Below are 24,237 nucleotides of genomic sequence, written 5' to 3'. Positions count from 1 at the left end.
CTATCTGGGAAATGGGATTTCCACCACCCCGCTGGTATGAAAGATGAAAACAAAAGGTTGACCAATATGAAAGCTAAAGCTTGAATATATTTTCACCTCAACTCTTTTTGTGGAACAAAATGTTCTTTTAGAATTTCTTCTACATATTGACTTATCTGAGTAAACAGGCCCTAGTTAATAATGCAGAACACATGGTCCTGTTTTGATAAGCACATCCCCAGGGATTTATGCCATTCAGTTTGAACAGAGCTACTAGTCATAGATTTTTGTACCAAAACCTGGGCAGCTCTCATGTTAATTTATGGTCAACAAAGACTTTTTGAATCCTTTGCTAATCATTATTAAAATGAAATGTGAAGTACAGTGATTTTAAGGACTATATGAGGTCTACCCTAATAGATAATATTTAAAGCTGTCGTTCAGGTTTGGGGATTGAAATAAGAAAGTCAGAACAATGCTCTGGATCTCACTTGGGTAAAAGGGCAGAGTGCACTGCGTTCGTTTCAATTTCATACTTCTTAGTACCAAGATATGTATCAGGAAGTCTTAACCTGGAGATGGGAGTTGCAATTTCTTTGAAAACAGAAGGAAATGTTAGTTATACACTTCTGGGCCGGTTAAAATGTGGACATAAGGGGTGTGGCTGCCATAAAATAGCCCAGTGATATTTAAAATGCAGTAACATGCAGTAACTAGCAAAATGGGTTGTAGCTAATACAGCCTATTACAAGATTCTTCCTGAAATCATCCAAGATTTCACAGTTGATAGACAATGCACCTGATTCAGTGCCACTGCGTTATTGCAAATCATTGTCTTAGAAATGTGACTAAAGGGCGTTTATTTTTCACATGAACAGGAAACTTCTAGTAGAAAATGTTAGAGGTGAAGCATTTGAAGTCAAAGAAATATTCACATTGCTCTTGCTAGAACTGAAAACTCTTAAAGAAAGCACATTTACTGTATCACAAACCATCAACAAACTACTACATGTTCCAATACAAACTGTGTTTTATTGCTGTGAGCTTTTGTCTAAGTGACACTGAGCACGATAAAGATACAAATCCCTCTAGCTCAACTCCTGGTTATGAGAATAACTCTTTTCTTTCTTTCTGATAAATGGGAAGCAAAAAACATGAGCTGGTGATGAAATGGAATGAATAGTAGAAGGAAAGGTGTCAATTTAAAAATAAAAATAAAAGTGAGACCATGTGGAGAGCGGCAACAGCAATAATTATTTGTATAACAGAGCTTATCTATCTTGCTGTGCAGGAATATGAGGTTTCAGAATGTTTCTGTTAAAAGAGAAAGTCTCTCATAATTCTCACTATAATGGTCACTGCTGCAAAAAAAAAAATTATTTTGGTTCATATATTCCTGTTTGGTTTTTTTTCGAAATATTATTTACTATTCTTATTTATTTTCCCTTCCTCATAATGATTAATAATGTTCTTTAAAGAAAAGATCCATGGAAATCAGTGACTAAATCCTAATACACTTGCTTGAGCTCACCTGGGAAAATAAGTTGCAAATCAACATCAGAAAAAATATCAGAATTCTAGTTAATCTTCAGGTTTTCATTTCTTGCAAGCGTTTTGCACAGTCCCTCTCTTTTTTCTCAGCAATAAAATTGAAACAGCTTTGTTTTGTAATTTGGGGGTATGATTAGTTCATCTAAGCTCTGACAGCACAAATGCATTTTCAATCTGCAGATCATTTTCTAGGAGAAAAATTAGAATCTATTCATAATCTGCAGTTTTTACAACTGTACTGATTTAGAAGCAATTTGGGTGTAATATATATAATATTACTTCTGTTGGCAAAAATAAATAAATTCTTATTATTGTAATATTAGCAGTAACCAAAAAAGTTTAAAATTATGCTAAGGATATTTCAGTTGAAGAATTCAAAGTTTCACACTAACCCTGTAATTCCTGTTTCACAGCAGTTTTAATAAACAGTTTTCTTCCTTATGCTGTGCTCTTCTGTACCTACTGTGAGAGACAATAGACATCTGGGACTGAAATGAACACTAAGCTGCAGGTCAGCTTGTATATGCTGATTCTTAGGATTATAACAAGAACTATTGCTGAATTTCAGATTGAAATACCCACTGAGATCTCATAAAGAACTATTTAAAGCCTCCACAATAACTTTGCAACAAAAAGGTCAAATAAGAATTGCAAGCAGAGAAGCTGCTGGAGATCAGCAACGAGATTGAAAGTAAGGAAACTGAAACAAGCCAAAGACAACAAACGTGTTATCAGCCTCCCATCTACTCTGAGAGATTTGATAACAACTTTGAAGGTCCTCTGGCAAGCATGTAACTCTCCCCCTTAACCTCTATAGGTTGTCTACGTTTAGATGATTAAAGCAAGTATTCTGCAAAGAAAATATATTTGCTGTTGGTTTTGGTAGTCAAAATTATTATTAATTGATAACGTGTCGCATTTCATAGACTCTGCTCACAGAAGCACCTCAAAAACAGGCTAAACACCTACACCTTTAAGGAAGCAAGCAGCCTCCTTACTTCATTCACCTGCCTGCTACTAAGGTGTGATGCACCGAGCCACACATTGCTGTGTTGTCTCTGTGCAGGTGCTGCACTGTCTCTTTCCAGAGAAGCTGCTAATTTCATTCAGTGGTAGCTGAGATGTGACACAGATTCAAAGATGTGCAATGCCATACAATAAAGACTAAATGGTCTTTGTGAACTCTGTTCAAAGAAAGCAAGAAGTTACTGTGAGGTATTAGAGTGGTATATAACGCCATGGTGCCAAGATGAGGCAGCCCTCCCTTTTTAGAATGATGCAATGGTGCACTCATTCCCTATGAAGATACAAGCTTTCGTTATGAGCAATGCAAGCTTTGCTCTAGCTAAGTTTTCAACTAAGATCTGCCAGAGCTAGGAAGACCTGAAATCATACTTCCTGAACAAAAGCAAAAAATTAATCTGGACTTCTGAGCTATTATTGCCATATTTCATAGCTCATGCTTACACGCAGACAGTGAATTTAGTTTTAGCTAAAGCCATAGAGTAGAATTGGATTTTCTTTTAGTAATTTTAATTCCCTTAGTGAACTAATTTAATATGTATTTGTGAGGCTTCCTTCTATCCTGTCCAGAATATCTGTATGTGGATGACCATATTGCTCTAACTTAATATGCAAATCACATGGGGCCATAGGGGGCCATAGGGAAACAGATAAATCATGATGTTTCTTAAAATAAGCAATATAATAAGCAATTTCATTTTGATTTTATTCAGGATGTAGTGTGGAGTGTTAGCAGTAGTTTTAATAACTCACTGATTAGGGGATCAAATGTTTTTCTTTGATTTTCCATTACGAAAACTTGCAAAAGTTTCAAGGGAGGGAAAATTTTTTGCAGCGCATGTAAAAGCTTAAACAGTAAAGCCCCTTTCAAAAGCAATTGCTGCTGATGCAATTTTACCAGAATCCAGTAGGCTATGCTCATGCTCTGATTTTCCAGCTGAGACGCACCTGGTCATCATTCTCTCTCCATGCAAACAGAGGGGCCGCTTCGTTTCACAGGTTCAGATAATTCTGTACAGCTTGTTTCCACAATGTGAAATTGTTCCAGAGAACACATTTAATAACATTTATTTTTAACACAAATTCCCAACATCCAATTTTCTAGAGACAGTGACTGGAAAATACTGTGCCCTAACTGAGTGTTATAATAGACATAATTACTGCTGGGATACTAAAAGCAAGCTGGCTTTCTCACTTCCATTTGTCCAAGAAAGCAAATTCTCCTTGGTTAAGATAGTTGTCTCTCAGCTTTATCACCTCAGTGACAGGCTCTCCTCATTTCAGCTGGTGTTTGTTAGAGTAGGTAGGATTTTCAAAGAACAGAAGCCTTGTGAGCCAGCACAGAACATAATTTATACCTCAGTGTCATTTCCTGAATAAATCTTAATCAATTTTACTGTAAGATCATCTGCACATGGGATTGTTCAGGAAAATTAAGATGATTAAGCTAAGGATCTTACTTCCGTATGCACGTGCTTAAACAACGTAAATATCATGGGGATGTATTCAAGTGTGAAGCAACTAGAAGCTGGAGTGGTCTAAGGACAGTCTACTCCCCAGTGCATGCATCTGTGTAGTTTTAATACTCTTTAATTGACTTCACAATGCCAAGCAATTTATGCTAATTTTCCTTATTGTTTCCTTACTTCCCTTACTGTCCTTAATGGTAAGAAGCTCAGACTTATACTCACTAATGGCTCTGTGGAATCTCCTTGGGAACTTTTTATTCTTCTGCAGTAAGCTTTCATTTAAGAGGTAACCTAAAGGAGGAATCAATTCTTACATGCTTCTCTGAAAGAGCATTTGATTGGATTTCTACCTGAAGGTTTTACTGCTTTCAGACATGGGAAAGAATTTTGGTACTTCATGCTTGAAGAGTTTATGGGAAAATATATGGAATAATACAAACATGGCTGGTTTTGTGATGGGATAGTGGGCTGAGGTGGTCTTGCAGCCTTACTTTCAACCACTGCTAATTGTCTTATTCAACAATGAAAGGAAATAGAGTAAAAGCTGAAGTCTCCTCCAGTCCTTGCAGGACTTCTGCCTTGGAGTAACAATACAAAATACACAAATGATTTTCTAGTGGTGTGATGCAAAATATAAAACTATGCCTGCATTTCTATCGCAGAATTGGTAATGCCAGTGCTGGTTGCTGCCCTGAAGGTCTCTACACAGACAGGTTTAGCTCTGCATGCCACTGCTCAGCACCTCTGCTTTCTGATTCTCAGAGACAGGACAACATGTTTGATGTCAGAGAATAAGGGATTGAAGATAAGCTGTATTTACTCATCCTTTTCCCTCTCTCCTCTCATCTCTCCCCTCTATAAGAGGTAAGAATAGAGTTTTTCTGTGTGCGAGGTTAATGACTGAAGGGCAGAGGGGTTGCAGGGGATTTCATATGCTAACAGATGAAGGAGACAGGAGACCCGGTGTCACCTTGTCTTTGACACTCACCTCCCAAGCAGCTCCCGGATCTCCTGTACAATTAGACCACTTGCACAGTAGGGACAAAAAAGTTTAGTGTTACCAAGTTTTGGCATGGGTACTGTGTAGGATTGAAATGGCACTCCCTATCATTTATATCAAAGAAAGGAAATGGGAAGGGTGCACAGTTCCTGATAGATGCAGGTTGAGGGGAATGGGCAGTGAAGGAGGTGAGGTAAGACAAAGCTGAGTCAGCACAGAGACGAGCCCCATCTGGCACTGGTAAAGATTAAGTCATAAAGAGGTTTGTCCAGATTCAAGGAAAGTGTGAGGGAAAAGAGACTGCCCTTCACACAATGGTCTCCTGTTGGGGCAGCAAAGCTAAGCTCTGCAAAAGGGCAAACCAGCGGTGTATGCTTTCTCACATCATGAGATGACTGCACATAAGTTGCCTTTGAGATTCTGGGGAGCTATTCACTTATTACTCCTTAAAGGATAGAAAGGAGTTCTGCCAGCATGCGCAGCACTGCTTGCCACAAGATTTAGGCTAAGCTAAACTGTGTTTATATCTCAGAGGGGGACAGATCTTTGACATGGGGAGGAATTCCAACCTGTCTCGCTCCAGGGAGTTGAGACACTCCAAAAACATTACATCACCTCTCTGGGTTGCAGACTGCTAGAAGTACTGCATTGTCTTTGTGATGTATCAGGATGCAGATTTATATTTAATGCATAATTTCAGGGGAAGAACAACGCTAAGCAAATAAAGAATACTGCACGAACTGAAGCGTTCACAGCTGAGCCAGGAGCTGCTTGAAAGGTCCTCAGTATAAACCAGCAACATGGCTCAATCAGTACCTTTCCAGGCAATACTATCTAACCACTGGGTAAAAGGTTTCAATAACAGAGCACTGGCAAAGTATATTGACTGTTTGTCATTGCACCAAGATGTGCACCAAGATGACTTCAGTAAAAGCTGTGCTCATATCAGAACAAGCCACAAAATGCCGAGGAAATCAATAGGTCATTTTACACACCTTTAGAGCCAGCAGTATTATGAGAGTCACACTGAACTGCTGGTTATTAACCCTGCACAATTAAAAACTCACTTGAGTTCAGCACTTTTGGTGCACCAAGGGAGGTAAACGTAACCCAAGGAAATAAGTTTATAGCAATTTAAGGATTTGTAGTTGTTCTACTTGTCTGAAGCTGATTCTTCTGAAAGGTAGACAGAGAAAAAGCAGCCTCAGAAACTATCGTTAGGTTGTTTATCATGAAAGTTGTAAAAAAAATTTACAATATCCTATCCTTATTTAATTATATCATATGTCATAATATTTAGGGACCAGTAAAACCTAAAGGATTCACAGTCAAATAAGGCTACGCTATAGGACATGAGAAAGAAGATGTTGATGACAAAAATCTTAAAAATCTAAACCTCACTGCTGTCTGTCAGTTTTACAGAGGGGAATGAGTTCCACAGTGCTGGACTGGAAAAGCTACAAACTCCCTCACTCCTCATTCCGTGTAACATACCTGTACAATTTCTTTTGAGAATCTGTCATACTCAGTAGGTAGAAATGCTAGGGATACATTGTGACATTCAGCTCTGTATAACTTTCTCATTCAGTAGACTTATTTTCTACTCATTGTCAACCAATAAAACAAATTGCAATAAACTACCCCTCTCTGGCTGGAACCTAAGAGGAATTAGAGCTATGACTATGAACAGCTGGAAGAACCAAACTTGGGCCCAAAAAGAGCAAATTGATAGGCATAGGAAAACATTTTGGACAAGTAACCACACTGTAATAAAATTTTTGCTTGAGGGACAGCTGCTCTCATTTCTTAAGATGGCAGGTAGCCTCAGCATGGTTCTGGACACCATATGACAAAAAACATCATAAAAGTCTTCTTTCATTTATGACCAGCCATGAGATTGGACCTTCTCCTGGCAGAATCTGACCTGGCCACAGTTATTAAAACGTCTGTGGCTTGGTTTGCAATGAACTGAATTTGAATGCACTGTGCTGAAGTATGCTTGTTGACCCTTCTTATGAAAAATATTATATAATTTTGATCATCATTTTCTTTTTTTTCTGTACCTGTTCCAGTTCTACTATATTTTTCTTCCAATGGGAAGACTAGAATTATACCTGTTATTCAAGATGTGAGTTCCCCATGGATTTGTAAAATGTTTCAATAATGTTCTCTGCTTTATTGTCTATTTCTTCTCTAACAATTTGCAACACTTGATTTGCTTCTTCACAGCTTCTGAGCACCGAACTGATGTTTTCCTAGAAATATCTGTTATAACCACAAGGTCTCTTTCATAAATGGTAACAATCAGTGCAGAGCATATCAAAGGAATTCTTTATTTCAGTGAACTAAAGCTTTTATTCCATATCTTTGCGTGTTGGGAACAGCTGGACTGGTGATACTCATTTTTAAATTCCATTTTTTAAGTGAAAATATCTTATGTTTTGATTTAGTGGAAACAAACAAGATTTCCATCTACCTTTAAAAAACATTAACAATCTTTCATGGTGTAAATGTAAAATAATGAAAGTATGCAAGATGTGCAAATGCAGTTTCTACTCCATTGAGTGGCTGCATTTCAGAACAGTAGACACAAGGACAGTGAATTTCCAAACACCCACAAAAAAATCTAAGTGTATAGGTTGGATGGGTCATAAGAACCATCCAGCCTTTCCATGTCAGCTTGCTGTTCATTGTGAAGCCTCCATTATAAAAAAAAGAAGTAGAAGAAGAAATAGAATTTTAGTAGATTAACTCTTAACATCTACCAATGACCGGCTCTTTAGAAGTAAAAAACCACCATAACTTGAAGAATCTCTAAACAAAACCTCTGACTTCCGCACCACAAAACTTTCCTGAAGGAAGAGAGGCCATCTCATTAACTCCTCAAAAGTAGGTTTTGCTCCTACTTTCAGCACTCTATTCAGAGAAAGTGTCATTAATCAGCTTTCCATTAATATGGGTGGCTGTATCTTGGCAGCAACATTCAAATTACTCAGGGTTTACAATTTAGAAATATCCTCACCACTACATTGAATGGTGATTTATCATTACTGCTAGGAGATGTTAATTAGAGCAGAACTACAGGCCTCACAATTTAATCATATTTTAATGGTTTTTTAAGTCCTATGAAAAATATTTCCAAAAAAATATTTGGTGACAGACTGATGTAATTGAATTGATGCCTTGGTTTTTCAAACTTTGAAGGGTTGCCAGTTACAAGCAATGTTTCAAAATCAAATCTCATTTTATAGCACTCTGTACTGTAATTATGGATGAATAATGGAAATCAATACAAAGGCAGGAATAGAAGCTGTAGAAAATTATTCTGGTTAAATCATTCATTAGTATAATCTGCTATGTGGAATGTAAAGATGAGCAACAGCTAAGACTTCTTTTGCCTATATTTTCTTAAAAGAAAACCTTTAATAAAGCTGCAACCAGAAATGTATTTTCATAACTGTGACCTGAGATACTGTATTTCTTTAAGTACATATCAATTTCAAACCCACGTCTGCTCGGCAGGATGAATAAGGCTCTCCTAATAAATCATCCATCCTTTCCACTCATGCATGAAATCAGTGTAACATGCATGATAAAAGATAACAGATTATTGCACCAAATCAAAAAAGAATAGCATATACCTATATTTTTCAGGAAATATGTTCAAGTAGGATTGTCATCTCTGATTAACTCTTCTGCTTCGTGCTTGATGCTTAAAGTTTTATGGAATAAAATTCAGTTTGAGTAAAAGAAAAGACTGAGCTGTGTTAACATGTCATTTGCTCGACATCATAGCTAGCATAAAGTGTCATGGTTGCCAGGTTGTTTGACTACCAAATTCTGAAAATTAAAAAGGGAATAAAAGGGAAAAAAAAAAAAACAAAAATACTAAACTGGTTTAAAAGCATAAGAAAGGAAAGAGAAACACATTTTAAACTATTTTTGCTAATTACACAGCGGTCGCTGCGTCATTTAATGTATTTGCAATCCATGGCACTGCGCTGACACCTAGTGGTATTCGTTGGGCTGCAGTGGGACCCTTGGGTGGACCGCCACGTGCTGGTTGTGTCCCCAGGAAACCAGCATCATCTTCATCTCTACGAAATCTGCTTCAAAAACTGCATGAAACGCTCTTGGAATGGATGTGTTCACCACCTTCAGCCACACGGTTGTCTGGCTTCATGCAGAATATGAGGATGCATTTTCATATTGAGGAAAACTCAACTGGAAGAGAAAATGGGAAAGCTCACATGGAGCAGTGCAGCAATGAAGAAGGGACTACAAGCCAGTAAGGAAGCCCATCAACAGAACTCAAAATGTTCTCATTCAGCTGGCCAATTATTCATGCACACAGAGCAAATAGCCTGAGCTTATCACTGTACAACAAAACCCAGCCTCTCTCTGCTGTCACTATACCACCATCCAAAGTTGTGTCTAAAGAAATTGAGGGAAAACTGTTGACCCAACTGACATATATCTCATTTAGCCTGAAATCTCCCTCAGATACTTCACTGTGGCTGATGCAAATAAATTACAACTCTTCAGTTTTACCAGGCTGCCGTACATTTATACAGTGAAATGTATCCGCAGGTGTAAATCTGGAGCTTTTAGTGACAGGTGCATTACATTCAGCATTTCACTATATTGAAAATTTAATAGTGCCAGTCTTTACTAAGTTTCAAATATTGAAAAGATTATTGTAAATTCTCTAACCTGTTTTCTTCTTTTCATTAAGCCTTGTCTAGAGAATCAATTACTTGGTGTTTTCTGACATGACTTACTGGTTGAATAGCATTTGGTGAAATTGATTAAGTATGGATTATGGATGAAATCATAAATTCACCCAGTGAATTTGAAGGGTATTTTGCCTTTGAGTGAAAGAGGATCCAACCTGAGCTTTAATTTAGTTACCTGACAGAAGTAATTTAATGATGTTTTTTCAAATACTGTTCAATAAAAATACAGAGGGCTGATTCTGTTTTCATTAATTATTACATATTCATTGAATCCCATGGAAGTACTGCATTACATATGCTGGTACAGTTGAGATCAGAAACAACTCTCCTTGATAAGAGCAACCAGAAGACAGACGATCTGTTTAGAAAATTAGGTTTGGAGAAAGTTGTTTAAATATCATTATTGTTTGTAGACCTACATCTTTCTACAATGAACTCCACAATTACAGTAACATTCCCTATATGTTATTCAGAAAACTATATAAGCTCATCATGCAGCTCCTGTTCAGACAGGACATTATTAAGCAGACCTCCCTGGCAGCATACGTGAAGGTTGTTAAGCCTGTGGTACTATTAGGGATGTTGAGGAAGAAAAAGGGATTTATAGGAGCATTGTACCTCTGAATCAAATCTGTGTGGATATATGTCATCTCTTCTGAGGGCTTCTGAATACATTCAGTAATTTCAGCCATTTTTTTAAAAGGACTGAATTGCCAAAACCATTAATTTCAAATCAGTCTTCCGAAAATTAGAAGATTTTAGAGCTTCCTCCTGCCTCTCCCCAAGGGAGATACTGGTATACTTCTGCCCTGCTGGAGCCTGCCTGGGAAATTACCAGGGCTGGCACCATGCAGGTTGGCCAGCAAAATGTTGCCATGATGCAATCAGGTGTGTGAGGAGAGACGCAGTCAGAGCAGAGAGTCTGAGGAACCTGTGAGAATAGAGGTGAAGCTGGTTGGAGTTGGCTGCAGGAAAAGTTCAAAGGCCCAGGGGAAAAGATCTGTAATGCTTTTTGGTTGTCCCTACAGGTTTTATAAGGCCTGTTCATTTTTAGAGAAACTCTTTCTGTTTGTAACTTCAATCTTTTGCGCCACAAAAAAAGAAAAAAAAAAGGGTTTGGTCCACATTGTAAGGTTTGCATGTTAAGAAATGCAAGTCATGTAATTGTCAGGGCCCAGCACAGTCAACTTCTCATGGTTTAATGAAGAAGAAATGACTACTGGATAGACTTGGGGTAGATATCTTGCTCTCACTCTAACTGGAAAATACCCACAGATTTAAATGTCTTAGGATCCTGTCTTTCATAGAAAAGCTTCAGATGCTGAAATATTTACTACACTATATTAAGTTCAGTGCTCAAATAGCTTATGTAAAACAATAGGTGTTTTACTGAGAAATGGATCATATCAGCATCCACTGAGAAAAGGATCTCTGTAACAAGATAGTCTTTTAGGGTTGATCAAATGTACTACTTGATGGCTTAAGGTAATGGGAGTACAGTACTTATAGAAATACTTTTAAAATATGCAATGCCACAAAAAGTTTGGGGGTGGTTCATTCTTTTAAAATAAAGAAAAATTTTCTAGCAGTAAATATGTTAAAAAATTATTTCTAACTATTGGAAGGATATAAAAGAAATAACAGGGAGAATGTGGTTTTGGGCTAACAAACAAGCCACATCTTATAAGAAATAATAAGGTATAAAGTGAAAGATTTTAATGTTAAATAAGAGCCCTTCCTAAGCTCTCTTCTATTCTACTTTGTGCTTGGGACAGATTCAATAAAGATGTGGTAGGAAAACAAAAGTGAAGAAAACATTTTTCTTTTGGTTTGTCAATGCTGAAAATGTTCACACCTATATTTTTAGCAGTTTGAACAATTTTAATAGCATCTGACTGTGAATGAATTTACAGATTTCTAGAACACATTTTTATAACTAAACGACCTGTTTGAATAATTCTCGGTTTTACAACTGGTGGTCTCCTCTTCCTTTTTTTTTGTCCTCCAGGTAAATTTAGCGTTGTTAATAAAAAAGTTACAGCTGTCACTTAAACAGAGAAGGGACAATTAAAAATAACTATGTTTTTCTTTGATGATTTCTCTTTTGTTAGTGGTGTCTTCAGAAGTGCATGAGGTGACTCACCTTCTCCCAACTTCTTTTGACTAACCTTTGCAATATCTTTTAAAACACCAAAGAAGCAAATATATTGCTTTGTTCATGTACAATACCAACTTAACACTTGCTGAGATCAGTTGAAAAACTCAGCATTGTATCTACTGAGACAGACCAGCTCACAGATTTTTCTGAGATGTGCAGAGGTGTACAGAGATGATACAAAGATAGATCAAGGTCATTTCTGGAATAATAACTTTATATACTGTCCTGGCATATTTTACTACTGAAAGTACTTTTAGATTACATGTAAAATAGCAGTCCTGAAGGCCCTAATATCACTCCAAACACCCTAATACTTTTTTCCTAGCTAAACTAATTTTGTAAATCCATTATTATGCTCTACTAACATACCTCCTACTGCAGATTGGGGGAAAATTGCTATAATTTGTTCAGACAAGCAGGCCGAAGGCCAGATCTGGAAGCTGTTCTTCTGCAGACAGGGTACAGCCCAGACTGTTCTGATTTCAACTGAATATACTGGGGGTCAGCTACTGTTGCTCTAAGGTTTTGCATTTGATGGGGTTTTTTGAAGGGGATGTTTGTGAATTTTTTGCATATCAACTTTCCTTTTTGTCCCTTTTTTAACCACTGACTTAGATCTTTGGCTGAAAGTATTGGAGTGAATACACAGACTAACAATGATACTCATTATTCTGTTAAAATCAAGATTTCTGATGGTATGGAGATTCCTCATTTTCAATCCATTTTCTTTATGTTATCTGATAAATTCTGTGAATATCTGTCTCAAACTGTCATTAACCGGCGCTCAGTTGGACTCCTGCTATGTTCTGTGTATTTTTCTCCCAGCAAAACACTCTGGCCATTGTGCAAGGGGCACTGCCATCCAAATATGTCATATCTCTGCAGACAGTCCATGCCAAAATGATTTTAAGTTATACTTCAACTGAAGAATAAGAGTCTGGATTTTCTTTCAGCAATCTGGTTCCTACAACTGAAAACCAGTTAGTTTTTTTTTTTTTTGTGACAACAAGCTGCGGAAACAGTCCCTCATATGTTTCTACAAATATCTGAATCTTCAAGTTATTCTGCTTTGACTCTTCTTCTAACCTTATGGTGCTCACTCTGCAGCAGTACCCTAGGATGTGGGTTTGCTGGTAGGAATGCTAACCAAAACAGGTAATTTACAATACACAGTCACAGGTACTGACGAGTCTGATATATGGAGAGTACTAAAAAACATCTGATGTGCTGATTTTCAATAGTAATTGGCTCACAAGGTACAAATCAAATGCAGACAAGTACTTTCCTTCCACCGAGGTTCCTAATTGATATTCAGAAATGTTTAGTATATCTATTAATTCTTGCTCCCAGTATTAAGTACAGAGAACATTTGAAATCTTGATCACGTTTTTATATATATATCAATGAAAATCATCTCTTTAAGAGTAAGTCAGTTATTTACATTCCTGAATAGTTATTTAGGTTCCTGAGTTCCTTTAAATGTTTCACTTTGCAGCCTATGTACTTAAGCAGGATGTATCTGGAGAACTCCAAAGAACTATTCAGGAATTAAGAGTAAAGACTATTCAGAATATTTGAGTGAATGTTCTATAAGGGACAATAAAAACTTTAAAAAGTCAAATAAAATTCTAGATAAAATTATTGAGCTGGGTCTATGAAAAAGTTAATAGCACATTGTGACAATGCAGTTCTTAGCCAGTGATATAATGCTGGGTTTTTGTGCCAGGCCTTTTATACTGATATTTATATTAAATGGACACAAATATTTGTGGTTCTGTGGCTCTAGCAACATTTTTTTCCAGTCTCTTCAAGTTCACGCTGTCTCAGACACATGACTCAGAACTTCTGGCATGTAGAAATCTGCCCAAGTGCCTTCCAGGAGCTTTGGTCTCCTTCCATAGAGTGACTCCACAGGAATGGGTGTTCCTCTCCCCTGTCCTTAACCACATTTGAAGACATCTTTACATAACTTCATTCAAAACCTGAAAAAGAAGCTCAGATTGTTCCTGGGCTTCCTGTAGGAGCAAGTTTGCCCTTTTCATCTCTATATTTAACTTAAATATTTGTGGAGCAAAAAATAAATCCTGAGTATTTTTACTCTGTTTTCTGGAAATTTAGAATATTAGGTTTACATTTTCCTTGATTTTCTCTTCTTTTTCTTATGACTTGAGGTAGCTGGGACTATTTCATCTGGCTATGCTGCTTGGTTGGAAACAACCAGTTGGTGGCTGGTCTCAAGTGGTGTTCCCCAGGGCTCAGTACTGGGGCCAGTCCTGTTTAATATCTTTATGAATGATCCGGACAAGGGGATCAAGGGCACACTCAGTCAGTTTGCAGATAACACTAGGTTGGGTGAGTATGTTGATCTGCTGGTGGGTAGGAAGGCTCTAAAGACGGATCTGGACCGGTTGGGTCCATGGGCTGAGGCCATTTGTATGAGATCCAATAAGGCCAAGTGCCTGGTCCTGCACTTAAATCACAACAACTCCATGTACTGCCACAGACTGGGGATCAGTGGCTAGGAAGCTGCCCATTAGAAAAAGACCTGGGTGTGCTGGTCAACAGCTGGCTGAACACGAGCCAGCAGCGTGCCCAGGTGGCCAAGAAGGCCAGTGGCATCCTGGCCTGGATCAGCAATAGTGTGGCCAGCAGGATCAGGGCAGTGATCATCCCTTGTACTTGGCATAGATGAGGCCACTCCTCAAATTCTGTGTTCAGTTTTAGGCCTCTCACTACAAGAAAGACATGGCACTGGAGCATGTCCAGAGGTCAACGGAGCTGGTGAGAGATCTGGAGCACAAGCCTTATGACGAGCAGTTGAGGGAGCTGGAGTTGTTCAGTTTGAAGAAAAAGGGGCTCAGGGAAGGTCAGGGAAGGTCTAGATTTGACATTAGGAAACATTTCTTCATGGAAATGGTTGTCAAGCATTGGAACAGGATGCCCAGGGAAGCGGTGGAGTCATCATCCCTGGAGGTATTTAAAAGATGTGCAGATGTGGCACTTAGGGACATGGTTTAGTGTGGATTTAGTAGTGCTGGTTTAATGGTTGGACTTGATGATCTTGGACGTCTTTTCCAACCTAAACATTTCCATGACTCTATGGTTCTAAAATATTTTCAGAAAAATGTGAAAACTCGTTGTTGTAACAAGATTCGAGAAAAAATAAAATAAAATTGGGTTGTTTTGGTTTTTTTTTCATTCCCTGAAAGAAACCACCAGTTTCAATTTTACTGAAATGATGTCTTCAGTGTAGTTTTTGAATATTTTAGAGAGAATATATTTCACCAAAATGCTTTCCTTTTTCATTCTAACCCAAAATGAAATTTAAAAACTGGAAGATTATGTAGAAAACTGAAAATACACTTTTGATCTAACTCAGGAAGAGACAAAATGCAAGAAGACTCATCACACGCGGTTTTAATGCCTTTTCTTTTTTAGTGGTTTTTTTTTTTTACTTATTATTATGCTTGATTAATCATCTAATATAATAAGTAAAACTTGTCTGTAAAACCAAAAATATTTTCTCTTATTTTCTGCATGGGAAAATCAAGTAGGAAAAACTGAATACAGAATTTGCATAAAGGAGCTCACTAGTGCTGCTTGCTTCATATTTGGGATGCTCTGTGTTCTCTTAAGATCTGTAGTTCTGAGGCCTTTTCAAAAGGCTGACCTGAATTACTAACTCCAACTTTAACAGCAAGGGAGAAATAGTGGATCTTTTGAAGTTAATAGCCAAACTTTCAAGGTTTTCAAGGGAGCTAGTTTTTCATCACAAATCCATCTAATGTAATAAAATCTAGATCATCTAATCCCTAGTCCTGGAATTTAAGCACTGGACTTCCTTTTTACGCTTACCACTGAATAGTTTAGAATTGTAAAGAGAATATATTTTCCCCTATTGATGTAACATCTCAGGAATTGTCAAATCTAGGTGGTCCTACCACCCCTAAGAGAACTGAAATTTTTTAATGGAAATTGGAGCATAGATGAATGAGCTAACAGCAGGGTTCAATTTTAATGACAGCAACAAGGAATTCTGTAATTAAGCACATTAAGGCAGAACAACCTCTTTGAATTTCAGAATATCTCTAGTTCATGCTCTAACATCCGTTTTTCTTACACTGCTTTAATCTGCATCCTCCCTTCAGGCATCTTACACTAAGGGCTTGACAGACTTCTAGCTGACAGTAGCTGGCATCCTTTTAATTGACAAGGGAGACCACTGTTGAAAGAGATAGGGAAGAGCATTCTCTCTTCCCTCAGGGTCTAAATGCTCTGCTTTTGCAGAACTCCTGCAGGACCTGCTAGCTACAAATTCAACCTGAAAACACAGGTTTTGCAGAATCCAAGAATAGCCCACCTGAGCTTCTCATATGCTCTAGACTCTTTTACTCTGGATTTAGCCCAGTGTCCCAAGGGGAAGAGGTTTGGTATTTTATTCATCATGGGTCTGTTATTTTAGCAGAAAGTGAAATAATTCTATTTTCACGAAACAATTAAGCATATATTTATGCCCCACTGAAAGCCCTTGCAAATGAGGGTTTATCTAAAACTTCTTGTGTATATAGTTATGAGATGTAAGAACATATCCATATTTTTAGCTGCATCAGGCCCATTGAATGCACCCTTGATAAACATAAACATGATACAGAAAAGTGTTTGTATTGCTCATAAGCAATAAGAAAATATTTTATGCCCCATTATACCAAATGTATTCACAAATTTGTTATGCAGTTGTGTTGCCTTTCTTTGACTAACTTCTACCATATGCATAAAAACTGTTTAGACTGCACGCTTCTGGGTTAGGAACTTTACCTTCCTGTTAGTATTTAATGCATCTGGTGCCACGTAAGTAAGAGCAGTGTTTTTAATCACTTGTTCCTCCATTTTTATGATCTCAGTTATTTCACTCTGTTGTCTATGATTTATCATTCTTGATTGTATTTAGCTTGTTGAATAGCCATCACCTGGTGATCTGCTCAGATTAATAGTATGGATGCTTTCCAAAGCAGACTGTTTGATGTCTGTTGTCAATGTGCTACATTTTTTGTGATCTGTTTTCATAACCAATATTCATGGTTAGGTGCTGCTTACTGAAACATCACACATGGAGTTCAAGAAAGACTGAACTCCAACTTGTCAGGACTATTGTAATGATGGCAAAATGATTATGATTAAAGCTAAAATGATATTTCCACTCCTGCAGCCAGTGTTCCTGATTTTATTATTTGAGCCTTCCAAAGAATGAAAATGGATTATCCAGATGATTTTTTTTCCCTTTCTTTTTCCCTAACAAAAATCCCCAACAAACCCAATGCTCTAGTTCCATTAATCTATTCTTTCTTTGCTTCTAAAACAAACCACCTTCTGTGGATAAAATTCTAGACAAACTAATGTGGTCAAAAATGCAAACTGATAAAGACGTAAGACATACATTAAGCCTTGTTATTAACAGACTTTAGAAAATAGAAGCCTTGCTAAGATTTCTGAAGCTGTTAATGGCATTGATATTTCTCATTATTGGTTCAGTTCTGTATCCTATTTGCTAATCATTTTAAATTCCAATACCTCCCTCAATTCAGTGTGGGCATTGAGCTCATTACAGATTAAAAATGTAAACCAGAGAAACTTTTGGAACAGCAGTAATTATTACTACTTACAATCATTGTACTTCCTTGTTACTTCTTTGCTGTACCTGTTGGTTTTGTTTGCTGAAAATAAAAAAGCAGACCATGTGTTGAAAAAACTTCACATTTTTCATCAGACAGATATGCTCTAGGATACTGTATTCCATTAGGAATTGGAAGCCTTAGGCTTAATACTGGAGAAAAATACACAGAGTGTAGTGACAAAAACGAAATAAATGTTACAAATCACTTTCAAGATGAGATGCACCTACCAAAGAAGAACCTCCTCAAAGGGAAGTGGTCTCCTCTAGCAGCTTATTCCCGGGATCTTAACCTGGACCCTGCAGTGTCCAGCACTCGCCTGACACACTGTCCCCAGCAGAGGACTCCCCAGCACCAACAGACGCTCGGCACTGCATCCCCCCCAACTACCTGCCGCCAGGACAATATTTGTTTCCTCAACCTGCAGGAAGCTGAATACATAGATAAACCACACTATTTTGCACACCTCTGTTTTGAAGAGCTGTCCAGGATAAGTAATGTCGGCTGGTGTTGTGAGAGTCTCTAATTATTTTTTTGCTCAGAAACCACATGCAAACTAGTTGGCCCTTGCTGTCTCTTGTCATCTGATGTTACAAAGCAATCTACACTGTCTGTGAGCTTCAGAACACATACTGACAAAAGAAGTAGTTTCCCTGGTAACAAGGACCATATGAAAGCTCTCAGAACATATCCTCCCCAGGAGTTAATTTGTTTCAGATGGGAAAGGTGATTACTTATAAGAAAAAAGGGAAAACAGCTGAGCTATTTAAAGATGAAATAGTAAAGAGTAAGCAGTGTTATTTGTTCCACTTACACTGTTTTCGTTCATATGCACATGATATAAATGTTTATATATATAGAAATATATACATTTTGGTATGAACTATCATTGCATAAGTGCTAATACAAGTGCGTAATAGACTTGGCAGTAAAGAACTTCTCTGAGGTCTTCATTACAGCACAAAAAGTGAAAAATCATTTATCAAATGCAAATTTGAATATTTCACAAAGATACCAAGGATACAGAAAGATGAAAACACTACAGGACACATGAATACAGGTCTAGCCAAAAGATTACGATATGCAATACAGTGGGATTGTCAAAAGTAAAGAAATAAAAAGCAGAATAAATAGTGGCAGCAGTCTCAATAACATTCAAAAAGAAAGCTGTGCATGTCAGTATAATGCTCACATGCAGATAACTCTTTCAGGAAAAGTAAACTCTTTTTCCTCTAGCATAACCAGAAGCATTATTGATCTAATGGTCTTCCAAATGTGCAGAGTGGGTTACTAAAGATTTATGTCTCACTAGGCTTTTCAAACAAATGCTGTGTGACTGTGATTGAAAAGGAAAATTGCTTGCGCATTTGTGAGCTGGAGGGCAAATGGTGTCCACAACTGGGCATGGTAGAGGCAAGGAATGTTGCACAAGTCATGTTGTTAAATGTGATAAGTACAATGAACACTTAGGATGAGCACTGGTTCAAGAGTAGGTATTTTTTCAACTGCTTATTCATTATATCCAGAGATCCTTTGTTGTAACATTTCAGTGAATAAGGTTCCTCTATGCTTTATAAAGACCCATCTCTTTGAATAAAAAAGTAAAATGAAAGGCCAAGACATTGCTGGAAAGTGGAGCAGCAAATAATTCAAATATCTTTAAGCTGAGAACTATGACTACCCAGATGAGATTATTGAAACCAAAGGGTTTTATTTGTTGGAACTTCAGAGTTTTTCATCAGCTTGGGTTTTTATGTAGGGTTTGTTCTTTTTGGTTGTTGTAGTTGTTGTTTGGAGGATTTTTTGATTCGCTTGTTAGTGGGTTTTAGGGGGTTTTTTTTGTTTCCTGGTTGGTTGATTTTTTTTTTTTGTTTAGTTTTTACAGACCTGTGGGGAAAAGCAGTGCAAAAATTACAGGTTTGTCTTGTCCTTCATAGAACGCTAAAACTTTCTCTGTCTGAGAAAGTTACAAATAAGCAGTTAATAATAATGGACATATTTCAAACCATTTTATTGGGTTAAAAAAGCCTAACACGACAGTGTCTCTTTAACATCTCTGTTCCCAAAAGAGAAGACATGAGTTAACTGTTCCTACAATTTAGCTATATATTTAAAATTTATATAAAGGAATTCCTATAAATTGTACTTTCTGCTGTGTGCCACACCTCAAATTATCTGGAAACCTGAGCTGAGCTCTGGCAGGAGTCTGTGGTTTTCATGCTGTAGAGTTCTGCTTTCGCACAATATATGTATTCCAGAATTTCCTCTTGCTCTCAAAGTGTTTCTGGTTACAAATCAAGACAGTCCTTTTGGTTTTAAAAGATGTGACTCGGAGTAAAACTTTGAGGAATGTCTTCTCTCAATTTTAAAAGTGATTTAGGCACACTACCCAGAGACAGACTGGGTCACCAAAAGATTTCCAAAGTGTCTGAGAAGCTAAATATTCTTGCTATATGTACCCATACTCGAGATGAACTGTTCTATAATCTAACTCTCCTAGATCCCAAAGTGAGTGATGAGATGTTGTAGTATAGGAATGGTATTTCCCAATTCAGTGTTTCCACTGAAACACTCCAAACCATGTGCCACTCGCTCACTCCCCCCTCACCCTCCTCTTCCCCTCTGCAGCAGGATGAAGAGGAGAATTGGCTGCACAGAAAGGTAAAGATCACAGGTTGAGGTAAGAACAATTTACTGGAAACAGCAATTAAATAAGTAATGAACTGCAACAGCAACAATATTAATAACAGGGTGTAGGAGAGAGGCAAATGATTCACTCTCAAGTGTTCACCACACAGAGCTCAACAATACCCAACTACTCATCACAAAGCCCAACCAGAAGGGACCCCTTTCCCCATTCCCCCCATCCCCTGCCCATGATGTGAGATGGTATAGAATAACCTCGTGGTCCTAGCTATGCCCCTCCTGGCTACTGCAGAAATTAACCCTGTCCTGGCAGAACCAGAACTTGAGATTTCTTAAACCTTTCCATCAGCTTTTCTGTCAGACTTTCTATCTGCTCATACACTGGTGATGTATCAATGACCTGTGACTGGATTTGTTTTCATATGAACCACTTTAGGTCCTTTAAAAGTTTAAAACATTTCTTTCTTTTTTCCCCTTTTCTTTACAGCACAACCCCTATAATACTACATAGTACAAGTATTTAGAAAGTGTATTGGCTAATGTACATGAAACAAGAAACCTGATTTCTGTCCCCTTCTCAGAGTCTTTCTTACTACTAAAAGTCCTTGAATTCTCTCAGGTTTTTTCTAGGGAAGATAAAATCTCCCACATGTTTATCTTCCCACTTTAGAGTCTTTGCCACTACTAAGAGTCTGTGGACTGAGGAGCCCAGCCTCTTTCAAGGAAGATAAAATCATATTGTCATTTTACTGCTGTGCTTTCTTTTTCTGAAGGGCTGCCCCCTTATAGAAATGAACTCTCTCTCCTAAAATAATTTGTGACACATTTTTCATTTCTGTTCTTTGCCTGGTAATTTCCATTCCATAGCTGCCTTCTCTCTCTCACCCATTACTTTTGGATAAAGAGTCATTAAAAGTCAAGGATGCAATTAGTAGCAACCTCATTGCCCTGCCAGTTATCATGAAGGAACTCCTTCCTGTCATCTTTGAGCTTTTATTTTTGCTGTAAAGTAGAGGTTCTAAAATATAGATGACAACATCATAAAGGAAGATGACAAATAAAAAAAGTAAAAATTAAAAATAAATGACTGCCACTATTAGCATGGAAATATCTTTTGCTCTCACACTAAATATTAATTATTCTTGTTGCTTTTGAGGATTTTTTCTGTCCTAAATAGATGTCTTTGGGGATTTTCATATAGTCCAAAGAGAACTGAGACATAGTATTGAATTAAAAAGTTAATTCATACTCTGATATGAAGTAATGAAACCTCATTGTAAAGAAAATCCTCTATGTTAACATCTAAGCATAGCTTTTCTTTTCTCCAAAATCGATTCAAGATGCATTTTATCCAATTTTTCCATGGGGCAGAACAAGAATATATGCCATTAGAATAGCTGTTGATGCCATAAAGCCATCAAATAAAGAACATAATTTCAAACTAAACAGTGGAATCCTGTCACAAACTAAACACTCCATCTGGTGCCATTTAACTGAAATAACTTCTTCAAGGCACCACTCCCATGAAACATACAAACTTCAAACAACATTATTTTACTACAAATGTGGGCTGTAAAACTCGATAGAAAAAAAGGAAACCATAAAGTCCTCAAGTTCCCTCTGAGCCTGAGCTAGAATCCAGATCTTCCTGAATTAAGTCACTTTCAACATGTTGCAACAGAGTGAGTGTCCCAGTAGATTTAGGTTTTATTTTCATAATTCATTCTCAGCTTGGCTGGGAACAAAGTAGCCACCTCCACATTTTTGGCAAGAAAACTTTCTTTACTGGAATAAAGGTTCACCTCTTCAATAGAGTGTTTGGCAAGAGACCAGGAAAAAAATAATATCTGATTTCCCTTACACTTGACTTCCTTTTTTTTTTTTTATTTTCAGGCTTTATAAAGAACTCTCTCTTCCTCCTTTCAAATCCTCCAGTCCAGCTATAATTGCTTTGTTAGCCCCTTTTTGATCCACTCACATACCAAGTATTTTATATCTGCTTTACAAATATTGTATTTTTAATGACACCAAAACCTGTAAGGTTTGGAAGTAATTTTTTTTGCCTCAACTTCCCAGTTTACTAGAATCATAAATTCTTTTACTCCCAGGAAGATTATTACGCCAACATCATAAACCTGCATTTTATTTTTCAGCATAACAATGAGTTTTCTTTTCTTTTACAAGACTTTAAAAATTCATCAAAAGCCTCTGCTCAGTATATAACTCTTGTGCCTACAATGTCTCTTCCTTGAGTATTTTTCTATTCTAATTATGTATCAATGCTGTAGACCTTCTCTTCCCACTAACCAAATTTAACCTCACCACAGCCAGCATGATACTCCTTCCATAGTAGACTCCCACATATTTATTAGTATTATAAAGAAACGGGAAGGGATTGCTACAATAATTCAGCCTTCATAAACTAAAAATGACTGCTGTTTCTGCACTAACCTGAAAGAAAGCACGAGAGATTTTTGGTGCTAGTTCATAACTGTAAAAATTATTCTGTGCAAATGCATTTTTACACCAGTCTGAGCAAAAATGAGAAATGCCTAACTACTCAGATAGCAAAACTCACAGCTTTAGAACATGGGATCTCTGTAGACTTCCACAGAACGCTACAAACATACTGCCACCTACAATGAATTTCCCCTGACACAGATCATCTGCCTCATTTCCCTTTGAAATAGAAACTGCACAAAAAAACTAACAGAAATTCTCTGGCTTAGGAGACTAAACTAGAGAATTAATGGTCTATTTGGAGCTTGAAAGAAGCCATGTTTTACCTGAAAGTCGTGAAAGAGAGTGGACTTGAAGAGGAAGAATTTATGTCCTGTGCTGGAAAACTACATGCTTTGAACCCAAATGAGAACAAAGAGCTACAGCTTTCACAGTGGTCTGTTATCCATGACATTAAAGTTAGGGATGATTAACAAAAGTGCATCTATTGAATATGGTACAGAGCAGTGTAAAAATTTAAGCAAATCTAACAACAGCAACAAATAAAAAAAAACTTTTGAGAAAGTTGCAACAAACCGAACAGAGAGTTTTACATTACATTACTGTTCTCAACTTTATCCCATACAACCTATAATAGAGAAGAGTAAATTTGTTATTAGACAACTCCATGGTGCTACAGGGGAATTACAGATAATAAAAAACTAATAGAAATTTTAATAGTGGTGACGTACCAAGGCCAATTTTAAAATGCTTATAACTGTATTTTAAATTCCATAGTACTTGTAGGGATATATATAAGGTTTTAACAGAATGAGATGCTGAGGGAAGCTCTCAAGGGTTCCTGGAAGCAACTTGTTAAAATTCTGTCACCAAATTGAAGGGAAATTGAGATTAATTTTAAAGCCTCTAATGCAATTCCTACTTTCTCCGGGTAGAAAAAACCATCCCCACTAGAAATGATTGGACCCCAGTAGTCATGAAAACAACTAACAAAGAGTAATTTATTTTACTTTTGGAATGCACAGCACTAGTCCCAATTACATTATCAAAAATGTCTTGGGGATAATATAACCAAGGCACCTACAAGGTCTTTATGTACACCCTTGTTCAATTACACGAGCTGAAGCTTATGCAGTTGTGTCACTAGAATGCATATGTTTTTATTTCCTTGGTTGAAGGAAGACTTGTGGGGTTTGTTTGTTTATTTTAAAGCATAAACATATCAATAGATTTTCTGATATGGCTTTCTTCTTGAAGCATGATGATGTAACTTTAACAGAAGCTATATGAGAAAATGTATGTTGGTGCCTGATAGATGCAGAATTAAAAGAATTAATGCATTACAGCATTATCTCCTGGATGCATCTGAATATGCATTGTTTTGCAGATGATCTTAAAGACTTTGCGACTGACTTGGAAACAATTTTGTGCTTTCACTCCATTTTACTCTGTACACTATTATGCCTTTTACCTGTATGGAGCTCTTGTGTGAAAATTTAGACTCTATGCCTGTAAACACAGGCACTTAAGCAGTTGAATAGTCCCC

At 37.2% G+C, this 24,237-nt stretch overlaps 1 long non-coding RNA gene across 1 annotated transcript in view; it reads right to left on the bottom strand.

Annotated features, from left to right (window-relative positions):
- Positions 1 to 8,972: 8,972 nt before the first annotated feature.
- Positions 8,973 to 24,237, bottom strand: part of LOC120322818 — a 47,446-nt gene continuing 32,181 nt past the window's right edge. The window contains exons 2-3 of the long non-coding RNA XR_005562744.1: positions 17,577 to 17,627; positions 8,973 to 9,246 (exon numbers count right to left, since the gene is read on the bottom strand). This is a non-coding gene — a long non-coding RNA (uncharacterized LOC120322818). The remainder of the gene's footprint in view (positions 9,247 to 17,576; positions 17,628 to 24,237) is intronic.

Source organism: Pipra filicauda, unplaced genomic scaffold (assembly GCF_003945595.2).
Source record: "Pipra filicauda isolate LSUMZ 115617 unplaced genomic scaffold, ASM394559v2 scaffold157_size4220110_pilon, whole genome shotgun sequence".
Lineage (NCBI taxonomy): Eukaryota > Metazoa > Chordata > Aves > Passeriformes > Pipridae > Pipra > Pipra filicauda.
This window is presented reverse-complemented; position numbering and strand designations above follow the sequence as displayed.